The sequence below is a fragment of the Zea mays genome, chromosome 3 (assembly GCF_902167145.1).
Source record: "Zea mays cultivar B73 chromosome 3, Zm-B73-REFERENCE-NAM-5.0, whole genome shotgun sequence".
NCBI lineage: Eukaryota > Viridiplantae > Streptophyta > Magnoliopsida > Poales > Poaceae > Zea > Zea mays.
Window position 1 is genome coordinate 128,250,696 of NC_050098.1, and position 11,761 is coordinate 128,262,456.

The 11,761-nt window shown below is 41.4% G+C and overlaps 1 long non-coding RNA gene across 2 annotated transcripts; it reads right to left on the reverse strand.

Annotated features, from left to right (window-relative positions):
* Positions 1–3,486: 3,486 nt before the first annotated feature.
* Positions 3,487–10,740, reverse strand: LOC103650530 (uncharacterized). 2 transcript variants are annotated; one of them, XR_002750351.2, is made up of 3 exons: positions 4,560–10,740; positions 4,353–4,440; positions 3,487–3,708 (listed from the first exon to the last, which is right to left on the reverse strand). It is a non-coding gene; the product is annotated as an uncharacterized lncRNA (long non-coding RNA). The 2 variants fall into 2 exon arrangements; XR_002750350.2 differs by having other exon boundaries at positions 3,487–3,747; positions 4,560–6,506.
* Positions 10,741–11,761: the final 1,021 nt, after the last annotated feature.

The following is an 11,761-nucleotide window of genomic DNA, read 5'->3' on the forward strand; positions in this document are numbered from 1 at the left end:
TCTTCATGGTGTGCCAAAGAAGATAGTGTCAGACAGAGGAACGCAGTTCACCTCTCATTTCTGGCAGCAGTTGCATGAAGCCTTGGGCACGCATCTGAATTTCAGTTCAGCTTATCACCCGCAGACAGATGGTCAGACTGAAAGAACCAATCAAATCCTTGAAGATATGTTGAGAGCCTGTGCGTTGCAAGATCAGTCCGGATGGGACAAGCGATTGCCTTATGCGGAGTTTTCCTATAACAACAGTTATCAGGCCAGTTTGAAGATGTCACCGTTTCAAGCGCTGTATGGAAGGAGTTGCAGAACTCCGTTGCAATGGGATCAGCCTGGAGAGAAGCAAGTGTTTGGGCCAGACATTTTGCTCGAAGCCGAAGAGAACGTCAAGATGGTTCGAGAGAATCTGAAGATAGCGCAATCAAGGCAGCGAAGCTATGCAGACACAAGAAGAAGAGAGCTGAGTTTCGAAGTCGGAGACTTTGTCTATCTGAAAGTGTCACCGATCAGAGGAGTCAGAAGATTCGGAGTGAAAGGCAAGCTAGCACCCCGCTACATTGGTCCGTACCAGATCCTCTCAAAGCGTGGAGAAGTGGCTTATCAGCTCAGTCTGCCAGAGAATTTGTCTGCTGTGCATGATGTCTTTCATGTGTCTCAGTTGAAGAAGTGCTTGCGTGTGCCAGAAGAGCAGTTGCCAGTGGAAGGTCTTGAGGTCCAGGAGGACTTGACCTATGTTGAGAAGCCAGCTCAGATCCTTGAGGTTGCAGATAGAGTCACCCGAAGGAAGACCGTCAGAATGTGCAAAGTCAGATGGAGTCACCACTCTGAGGAAGAAGCAACCTGGGAGCGTGAAGATGATCTGATGGCCAAGTACCCGGAGCTCTTTGCTAGCCAGCCCTGAATCTCGAGGGCGAGATTCTTTTAAGGGGGATAGGTTTGTAACGCCCCGAATTTTGCAGTTGAATTTTTTTTCTTTTCTTTACTCGCCAAAATTCGGGCGTTACCTTTCCTTTTCTTTTTCCCTCGCTAAACCTTGACCTTTTCCAAAGTTCTAGCGGGATCCGGTTTGGAATTCCCGTACGTATAAAAACCCTAAATACTTTATGTTGTTTGATGCACCATGCCGAACCTTGCATTTCTTTTGATTGCTTTGAAAGTGCAAATGCATTCATGTAGAAAGATCGGATTTCGAAAATGTTTTCTTTCTCTTTTCTTTCTCTTTTCTCTCTCTCTTTCTCTCTCTTTTTTTTTCTCTCTCTCCCGCGCCGTGGGCCGACCCCGGCCGGCCCAGCCGCCCCCTGGCGCCCCCCCTCTTGGGCCTAGTAGGCCCAGCCGCCCCCCCCCTCTTTCCCTTATCCCCTAACCCTCTCCCTCTCCCCCCTCATTTTCTCCCTCCCCACCCAAGCCGCCGCCCCCTACCCGCCCCCTGCCCTAGCCGCCGCCCCTAGGCCGCCGCCCCTCCCCGTCGCCGATCGGCCGCCCCGCTCGGCCGCCCCGTCCCCGTCACCGGTGAGCCCCCCCCCTCCTCCCTCTCCTCCCTCCCCCTCTCCTCCCTCCCCTTCCCCTCGCCGCTCGGCCCCATGGCCGGTTCGGCCGCCCGCCCCACCCCTCGCCGCTCGGCCCCATGGCCGGTTCGGCCGCCCGCCCCACCCCCCCCCGCGCGCGCCCCCGGCTTGGCCGGCTCGGCCGCTCGGCCGCCCCCGCGCCCTGCCCCGCGCCCCTGCGCGCCCAGCGGCTCGGCCGCCCCGCCCCTGCGCCGCCCCCTGCCCGGCCGGTTCAACCGCCTAGGGCCGGTTCAACCGCCCTAGGGCCGGTTCAACCGCCCCCCCCCCCCTCTGTTTTTTTTTTTTTTTTTATTTACTTTCTGTGATCATAATTACTGTATTTTAAATAGGCTAATCACTGTTCATGCTATGGGAAAATAGGAAGTTTAATTTAAAATTCCGTTATGTTATTGATTCACGTAGTTAATTGTTTACCCTGTGCAATGTTGATCAACTAAAAGTGATTAGGTTTCCATTAGTAGATATAAATATGTATAACAGAATTATTTTGTTAAGAACCAATTGTGTCATTAGTGCATAAGATTTAACCCCCCTGCGAGACCTTTCCCGTTTCTTTCTAACCATAACAAATGCGTTATCGAATGTCATACTTGATGCATATTCGCTTTATTTGTTATCTTGTATGGTGTACTGTTCTTTTGTATTAAATATGTGGATGTATGTATGTATGTTTGCGCTCGCATAGAGAACGATCCGGTCGAAGAGCCCGAGGAATTCGCAGGAGAAGCCCCTGAGCAGCAGTCGTTTGGTGGAGGCAAGTGTCCTTTGACCCATCTATGTCCTATTCATTCTTTAATTCACCTCCCGCTTTACACATTTATACCTAAGGATTGACTAGCTTTTGTTATCCATGTCCTTGTTTACCTATTTGGGTCGGATTATTACTACTTAGTCTGATGCTATTGCTCAACCCTAATCAATGAACATGATGTGATTATCTATGATACGCTGTTTTCCCGCTCTTCTTTATGATTATACTTGTGGTTTTCAAGGGGACTCGAGCGGTTTCTCGAGTGCCTCTCCGTAAGGACCTGTTCTATGGATGACCGCCCGGGAAAACAGTGCAACCATGAGGGTGGAATGGGGTGCCCTTAGCTGAATAATTAGAGGATCCGGGGTGTAGTTCACTTAGCCGTCGTGCCGTCAATGGGGCTCGGTGTATGCGGCTCGCTCTGCCAAGTTTGGGTTCGCCCCTTGGGGAGGAGTGCGGTGCATTTAGGAAACCTAACGGGTGGCTACAGCCCCGGGGAATCTTTGTAAAGGCTTCGTAGTGATGCCCTGCTGGATCACCTTGGTAGTGATCAATGGAGAGTCATGATCTCCGGGCAGAATGGGAATCACGGCTTGTGGGTAAAGTGCACAACCTCTGCAGAGTGTTATGAAACTGATATATCAGCCGTGCTCGCGGTTATGAGCGGCCAAGGGAGCTCCAATGATTAGTGGTACTTGATCAGAGATATTTTGGTACAGGTGGCAATGAGATTGATGGTTCTGGTTATGGTTATGATGCTGGTAAGTGGTATTCTTTCCGTTTGGAAAGGATACATTGGGTTAATAACTTGGGTTAATGCTAAAACTTGGCTTTCTACTAGTAAGTAATAACCTGACCAACTAAAAGCAACTGCTTGACTTATCCCCACATAAAGCTAGTCCACTACAGCCAAACAGGATACTTGCTGAGTATGTTGATGTGTACTCACCCTTGCTCTACACACCAAACCCCCCCCCCCCCCAGGTTGTCAGCATTGCAACCACTGCTCAGGCGAAGATGAAGCTGTGGAAGGAGACTTCCAGGAGTTCCAAGATTACGACGAGTTCTAGGTGTGGGTTAGCGGCAACCCCCAGTCGGCTGCCTGTGAAGGCCGCGTTATCTACGTTTCTTTTCCGCACTTTGATTTATTGTAAGAACTATATGGACGTCTCGGACGTATGATGTAATCGACTATTTCCCTTATTAATACTATTTTGAGCACTGTGTGATGATGTCCATATTATGTAACTGCTGTGTACGTGAATAACTGATCCTGGCACGTACATGGTTCGCATTCGGTTTGCCTTTTAAAACCGGGTGTGACACTATGGAATGTCATAGAACTCTTAGATGAAGGCCAAGATATCCAGCTTTCGCCTTGTACTTCTCAAAGAGGTCCTGCATGGCAATGATGAACTGTTCATGGACTTCATTAATCTGTCAGCACCAGGAACAAGATTTCAAAAACTTTTTTTAAAAACTTAATAAAGTTGTTTTTATTGTATTAGAGAAATGGGGTGATCCCCAACAGGATCCTCACTCATACAGGGACCAAATATTAGTGAGGCTATTACACAGACTCAAGGTCCCCAACAAACCTAGCTCAACTGTGGTTGATGGTTGCAATCGTAAGGCCTAGCTCATACAGTTCCTTTGTACCAGCCATGCACCATAGACTCTGCTTGTTCTTAAGCTCACACAAAATTGTGTTAACCGAAGCAGAAGCCCCCTAAAAAACACAAGCATTTCTATGTTTCCATATAACCCAGACGCTAGATTGTCGACTCCTTTTTTGTGTTCCTTTTCAAAAACTTGAACAACTCAATAATATCAAAACAAGCTTTTCATTACAATAAGATAAGAAACATATTGGCATTCTTGTGCAAGAACAAGCGCATTATTTTATTCAATACCTCAAATTCATGGATATACTTATAATTAGGTTTGTTTATGTTTGGACTTTGGACCAATTCCAAAAATGGCGCAACATGAAAATAATATGAGCCTACAAAAAGTGGTTTTGATTAAATCTAGAAACCTACCTCGTCAATTGTAGGATGGGGAATCTTATTGACTTCAATTGGTTTACCCACGACCACATGCATGGGTTTTGGGAAGGGGAATGGTGTGCTGCATTCAAATGTGAGTAGACCATGAAAATTTATCTAATACCAGAGAACAATGTTTCAAAAAGTATAGAACATAAGTCTGGAAGGAAAAGAACAGAATGCTAAGAACCATGAAGTTACCCAAATTTATCCCAGAAGATAATAGGAGTAAATTTAACTGCTCTAGCGATCTTGATAAACAATTTACCACCAGGCCTCCACCACTTGTATGCATAGCTCTAACCAAACAATAATAGTAGAGAATCAGTAATATGATCTTTTTGGAATCAAATTTATGATTAAACCAATGTTTTGGCATCCAGGGGTGTGATGGTCCTCTTTAGCTAAAATAGCATGTTACAATATTTCAAAAAGTCATCACATAAGTTATGTGTAGCCATAACAATTTAGTTTAGAATTCATCTTTTATGCTGAGATTAAAATAAAAAAATACAAGTGTCACTGTCACATGATGAATAGTGTCAGATTGCTTGCTTGTCTATTTTGCTTCCTTGACATCTAGGATGAATTTCAAACTGACCTATTGCAACTATACTTCACTTTATATGTACTACATAGATGTTTTTGTGATGATCTTTTAAACAAAACAACATGATACTTCAGCTAACAAGGATGCCTGCACCCAAGGTGTAACACCCCGGGATCCACAAACACCCCAGAATGCTACTAAACTACACATCTAACATTCATATATAAAATTTCGACAGCATCTCCTTTGAAAATTGCATAAACGGGGGAAGCAACAAAGTATAAATAGATATCATGATAAGAAAACATATAAGACATTAATAATCTGCTAGCAATGGGAAGACAACCATAACAACAATGAACTGAATTAATCAGTGCGCACGACTAGTTAAAAACAAACATCCTTTGACAAGAAGTTTCTAATTAAATCATGGCTGTGTCTGGGCAGCATTATTATGAGAGTGAAGGTGGATGTGCTGCTACTTCCCACTCCCCTTGATGAGCAACAAGCACCTGCATTGAGTAATGCAAGAGTGAGATGAAACATCTCAGCAAGCTAATTGTTCTGACGAGATATTTAAACCACAAATTGAATTCATCAACATTTTAAAAGAGACACAATAAAAAATCAGAAATACTTGTAGATATAGAACACAGTAGTCCCACTATAACCAATACCATCTCATTTCCTCGAACAACCACAATAGGTTCTATAACACTTCCCTGCGTCAACAATACCTGCAAATATCACTTCAATGTATGCATAGGAATGCAATGTGTAGGTACTCTATCTTCATACCTCTGGGGGTATAAAACCACATCATCTGCAAATATCACTTCAATGAATGCATATGAATGCAATGCGTAGGTACTCTATCTTCATACCTCTGGGGGTATAAAACCACATCATCTGCAAATATCACTTCAATGAATGCATATGAATGCAATGCATATGTCCTCTGCCTTCATACCTCTAAGGGTATGAAGCCACATCGTACCCCTTCTCGGGCAACATACGATGCTAAGTTGTACCGGTACGGTCGGACCATAGGTCACGACAAAACTTCATATGCAAATGAGTCATGCAATGTATATGGCATGCTACATTTATCAATAAACTTCACTTCCTTCAGATACAACACAAACCTCAAATAATACTTCATTTATCTTCAGATACAATACCAACCTCAAACAATACTTCATTTACCTTCAGATATATGAATTAATCTCGTGAGTCATACTCAAATCATAATCATCATCAATATATGATTGAGCATCAGTATAATGCAAGCAAGTAAAGCATCACCATAGAGTCCAATTATGAAAGAATCTGATACTTCTGAATATTAGAGTGTAGGCAATAGAAATAACAGGTCAGAACGGAAGCAACCACCGCTACATTCACTTGCCTTCATCGAAGAAGAAGAAATGTACTAGACATGATCTGGAGTGTAGCCACCTGCTAGTGGGCATAAAACTTAGTACAAATATTTCACAAACATTTGCCATCAATCAACAAAACACTCCTACACTTGAAACCAAGACCCAGTGGAAAGACTCCCACCCTGAACCACATGCCATACAGCAGCAACGCTGTTTGTTAATTTTGTATCTTTAAAATTAAAACAGCGGTGATATCAAACAAATACTCTAGGAGTATCTACACAAAATACTCTACAACTTCAGTATTCAATAGATAATTAAATTCTGCCATCTACAAGTTCTAAAACATCTGACAAGATAACTGACTGAATCTGTTTTAGACAGCAGTATGGTTAACGTTAAAATTCGATATCTCCCAAACTACTGAACCAAAAATTATGAAATTCTGCTGGAAGTAAGAACTTTTATCCCTCTACAAAAGTCTCTATAGTTGGAAGAGCCAATTCGGCCATTTACTAGATGAAACCCACCAGTGAACAGACCCACTCATTTTTGTCAGGTAAACAGAAACAGCCACAGTAAAACAAACATAACTGGAGTTTCACAAATCATATGAATGCACTCTTTAACAATCTGGAAAGCTTATGAAATTATCTACAACTTCTTTTACCAACCCACAGTTTAATTCTGTTGATAAAATTTCCTAAATCTTAAGAGAACAGATTCTGCACAGAATTATGAGACTGAAAAACTGCTATAGTAAAACTGCAATAACTTTCTGGTCGGATGTCCGATTGAGGTGTTCTTCGCGGCCACGGAAAGATCTACAAATCATCTACGACTCATACATAGACTTTTCATTTTTTTGAGGCCACTAAGACCACGGAAAACTGACATGAACAGAAACTGTCGAATCTGCCATTCTGCAGAAAACTAAATTCGGGATCAAAACCTAACCCCACATCAAATCCAACCTCTAATCCTTTAATTCCCATGATCCACAACCTCCAAAAGCCTATAATTACAGGGAGGAACAAGGATCTCATCCATACCTAGGGTTTCCCCAAGAAATCTTCAAGAAGAGATGGGGAAGAACATCTCCTTGATCCTCTCTTCCTCTTCAATTCAACGTGCCCCTCCTTTTCTCGATCCTTGCTGCGTAGGGGGAGATCTTGGGGGAGGAAGCAATGGATGATGGCTGCCATAGGGGGAGGGGGCGTCCAGCCAAGGGGGAGAAAAGGGGGTGGCGGCCAAGAGGGGGGGGGGGGTGAAGGGAAAAAAAAGGGGTGGCCACCTAGGGTTTTTGTGGGAGAAAGAAACGACGCCTCAGATGACTTCTATCTTTGCATCCAATGGCCCACAACCCTTTACCTCATCCACGCACCAGAGATTAACTTTTGGTCAACATTTTTTTGGGATATTACACTCTACCCCCCTTAAAAAGAATTCGACCTCGAATTCGGCCACTCCAAGCAAAACACCCAAGGTACCCCATATAGCACCACAATTCAAAACATGGATCCATTATTGGTCTTAATTAACACAAGAACTTCTACCTTGGACTAATTGTCTAAGGAAACTACACGACCTGACATCAAGCATGAAACAACATGTAATGAAGCTCAAAGCATGTCATAGTTGCAATAAACACTACAATTTCACACCATCAAATTTGGATGCAGCTATACATCAACATCAATGTCTTAAGACAACACTCTTTTATGAAGGGGTAATATGGACCAAGCACAACCCTTACCAACTTCAACCATCAATTTTAATTAAATGGTGAAACATCTACACCCGACGAATGTATAAGAAGATCAAACACCTCACCTTAAAGCACCATGAAACAAGTAGTTCTATTGGAACAAAACTCCTAATCTTTCTAAACCTTATTCTTGCCATCATGAAAAGATAATCATGTAATCTAACATTCCTTACACCCCACCAAAAGGGAGAAAATCTATAGAACTAATGGAGCAATAAAGCCAAAAGAAGCCAATAACATCTTGTGCGGCATAGTTCATCGAAGAAATGCCAAAAACTCTACATAGAGCACTGATAGCCCAACAACAACACAATACTTGCTTAACCCATGTCACTATACTTCATTCAACATCTCAACTAAGAAAAATATCCAACTAGTAAGGATAACCTACACATAATATAAGTCTTCATCTACTGTAGTTCAGAAACTTACATTTCATTCTATCATACGATGCACTCAAAGTACCAGACATACAAAGTCAATAATAATAACCCCTAATCCTTCACACATTTGACAAACATATTAAGCTGATGTAAACACCACATCATCTAGGAGTAGGTGACTAGCCACACCCAACCAACTCTAGGCTAGGCAAGGACATCCTTCAAACCAATAGATAGGTGGTCTAAAAAAATGGCTCCACAAGCATGCATCGAAAAGGGAACCATCAGATCCTCAATGTATCAATACATAATCAATGGATCAAGAGAATCAAAGATTTATTCTACAATTAGTATGACTAATAGGCAACCACTTTAAACCACATCTAGGCTTTGTGGCAACTAGAACACACAATATGAGAGAGACATGTAAGCCATTCTGGCTATGAAAAGACTTCCCCCAAAAATCCATATAAAGTACCAATATTCATTTCTTTCAAAACTGGTTTCTCAACATAAACAATCATTCTTTGCAATGATAGTTGGAGCTATCCACCAACCGCTCAACAACTTAAATTCAAATTGATGATTACCTTGTACCCCAAAACACGCAATTCACACTCCTCTTAGAAACATCCACAATCAAGCATATATAACAATATTATTGTAATAAAACTCAACCATGAAAAACATGGTGAAAACGACATAGGCATACTTGTATATCACAAGCATAATAACAACTTCATTCTCACCAATGACCAGCGATATCTACCGCATTAATAAAACAATATCAAAATTTCAGAAATAAATTATATCAAGCATTAAGCCATAACTTACCACATCACCGTAAAGGAATAGGGAGGGGTGAAACTATTGTCATCTGCACTCCAAAGACATTAATATATATCAAAGATATTTGAACCCATACCCTTCCTATATGTGCAAGTGTGTCAAATTTATCTTCAAATTGCCAAGAATCTAAAGCCTATCCTCTGATACCAACTGTAACACCCCGGGATCCACAAACACCTCAGAATGCTACTAAACTACACATCTAACATTCATATATAAAATTTCGACAGCATCTCCTTTGAAAATTGCATAAACGGGGGAAGCAACAAAGTATAAATAGATATCATGATAAGAAAACATATAAGACATTAATAATCTGCTAGCAATGGGAAGACAACCATAACAACAATGAACTGAATTAATCAGTGCGCACGACTAGTTAAAAACAAACATCCTTTGACAAGAAGTTTCTAATTAAATCATGGCTGTGTCTGGGCAGCATTATTATGAGAGTGAAGGTGGATGTGCTGCTACTTCCCACTCCCCTTGATGAGCAACAAGCACCTGCATTGAGTAATGCAAGAGTGAGATGAAACATCTCAGCAAGCTAATTGTTCTGACGAGATATTTAAACCACAAATTGAATTCATCAACATTTTAAAAGAGACACAATAAAAAATCAGAAATACTTGTAGATATAGAACACAGTAGTCCCACTATAACCAATACCATCTCATTTCCTCGAACAACCACAATAGGTTCTATAACACTTCCCTGCGTCAACAATACCTGCAAATATCACTTCAATGTATGCATAGGAATGCAATGTGTAGGTACTCTATCTTCATACCTCTGGGGGTATAAAACCACATCATCTGCAAATATCACTTCAATGAATGCATATGAATGCAATGCGTAGGTACTCTATCTTCATACCTCTGGGGGTATAAAACCACATCATCTGCAAATATCACTTCAATGAATGCATATGAATGCAATGCATATGTCCTCTGCCTTCATACCTCTAAGGGTATGAAGCCACATCGTACCCCTTCTCGGGCAACATACGATGCTAAGTTGTACCGGTACGGTCGGACCATAGGTCACGACAAAACTTCATATGCAAATGAGTCATGCAATGTATATGGCATGCTACATTTATCAATAAACTTCACTTCCTTCAGATACAACACAAACCTCAAATAATACTTCATTTATCTTCAGATACAATACCAACCTCAAACAATACTTCATTTACCTTCAGATATATGAATTAATCTCGTGAGTCATACTCAAATCATAATCATCATCAATATATGATTGAGCATCAGTATAATGCAAGCAAGTAAAGCATCACCATAGAGTCCAATTATGAAAGAATCTGATACTTCTGAATATTAGAGTGTAGGCAATAGAAATAACAGGTCAGAACGGAAGCAACCACCGCTACATTCACTTGCCTTCATCGAAGAAGAAGAAATGTACTAGACATGATCTGGAGTGTAGCCACCTGCTAGTGGGCATAAAACTTAGTACAAATATTTCACAAACATTTGCCATCAATCAACAAAACACTCCTACACTTGAAACCAAGACCCAGTGGAAAGACTCCCACCCTGAACCACATGCCATACAGCAGCAACGCTGTTTGTTAATTTTGTATCTTTAAAATTAAAACAGCGGTGATATCAAACAAATACTCTAGGAGTATCTACACAAAATACTCTACAACTTCAGTATTCAATAGATAATTAAATTCTGCCATCTACAAGTTCTAAAACATCTGACAAGATAACTGACTGAATCTGTTTTAGACAGCAGTATGGTTAACGTTAAAATTCGATATCTCCCAAACTACTGAACCAAAAATTATGAAATTCTGCTGGAAGTAAGAACTTTTATCCCTCTACAAAAGTCTCCATAGTTGGAAGAGCCAATTCGGCCATTTACTAGATGAAACCCACCAGTGAACAGACCCACTCATTTTTGTCAGGTAAACAGAAACAGCCACAGTAAAACAAACATAACTGGAGTTTCACAAATCATATGAATGCACTCTTTAACAATCTGGAAAGCTTATGAAATTATCTACAACTTCTTTTACCAACCCACAGTTTAATTCTGTTGATAAAATTTCCTAAATCTTAAGAGAACAGATTCTGCACAGAATTATGAGACTGAAAAACTGCTATAGTAAAACTGCAATAACTTTCTGGTCGGATGTCCGATTGAGGTGTTCTTCGCGGCCACGGAAAGATCTACAAATCATCTACGACTCATACATAGACTTTTCATTTTTTTGAGGCCACTAAGACCACGGAAAACTGACATGAACAGAAACTGTCGAATCTGCCATTCTGCAGAAAACTAAATTCGGGATCAAAACCTAACCCCACATCAAATCCAACCTCTAATCCTTTAATTCCCATGATCCACAACCTCCAAAAGCCTATAATTACAGGGAGGAACAAGGATCTCATCCATACCTAGGGTTTCCCCAAGAAATCTTCAAGAAGAGATGGGGAAGAACA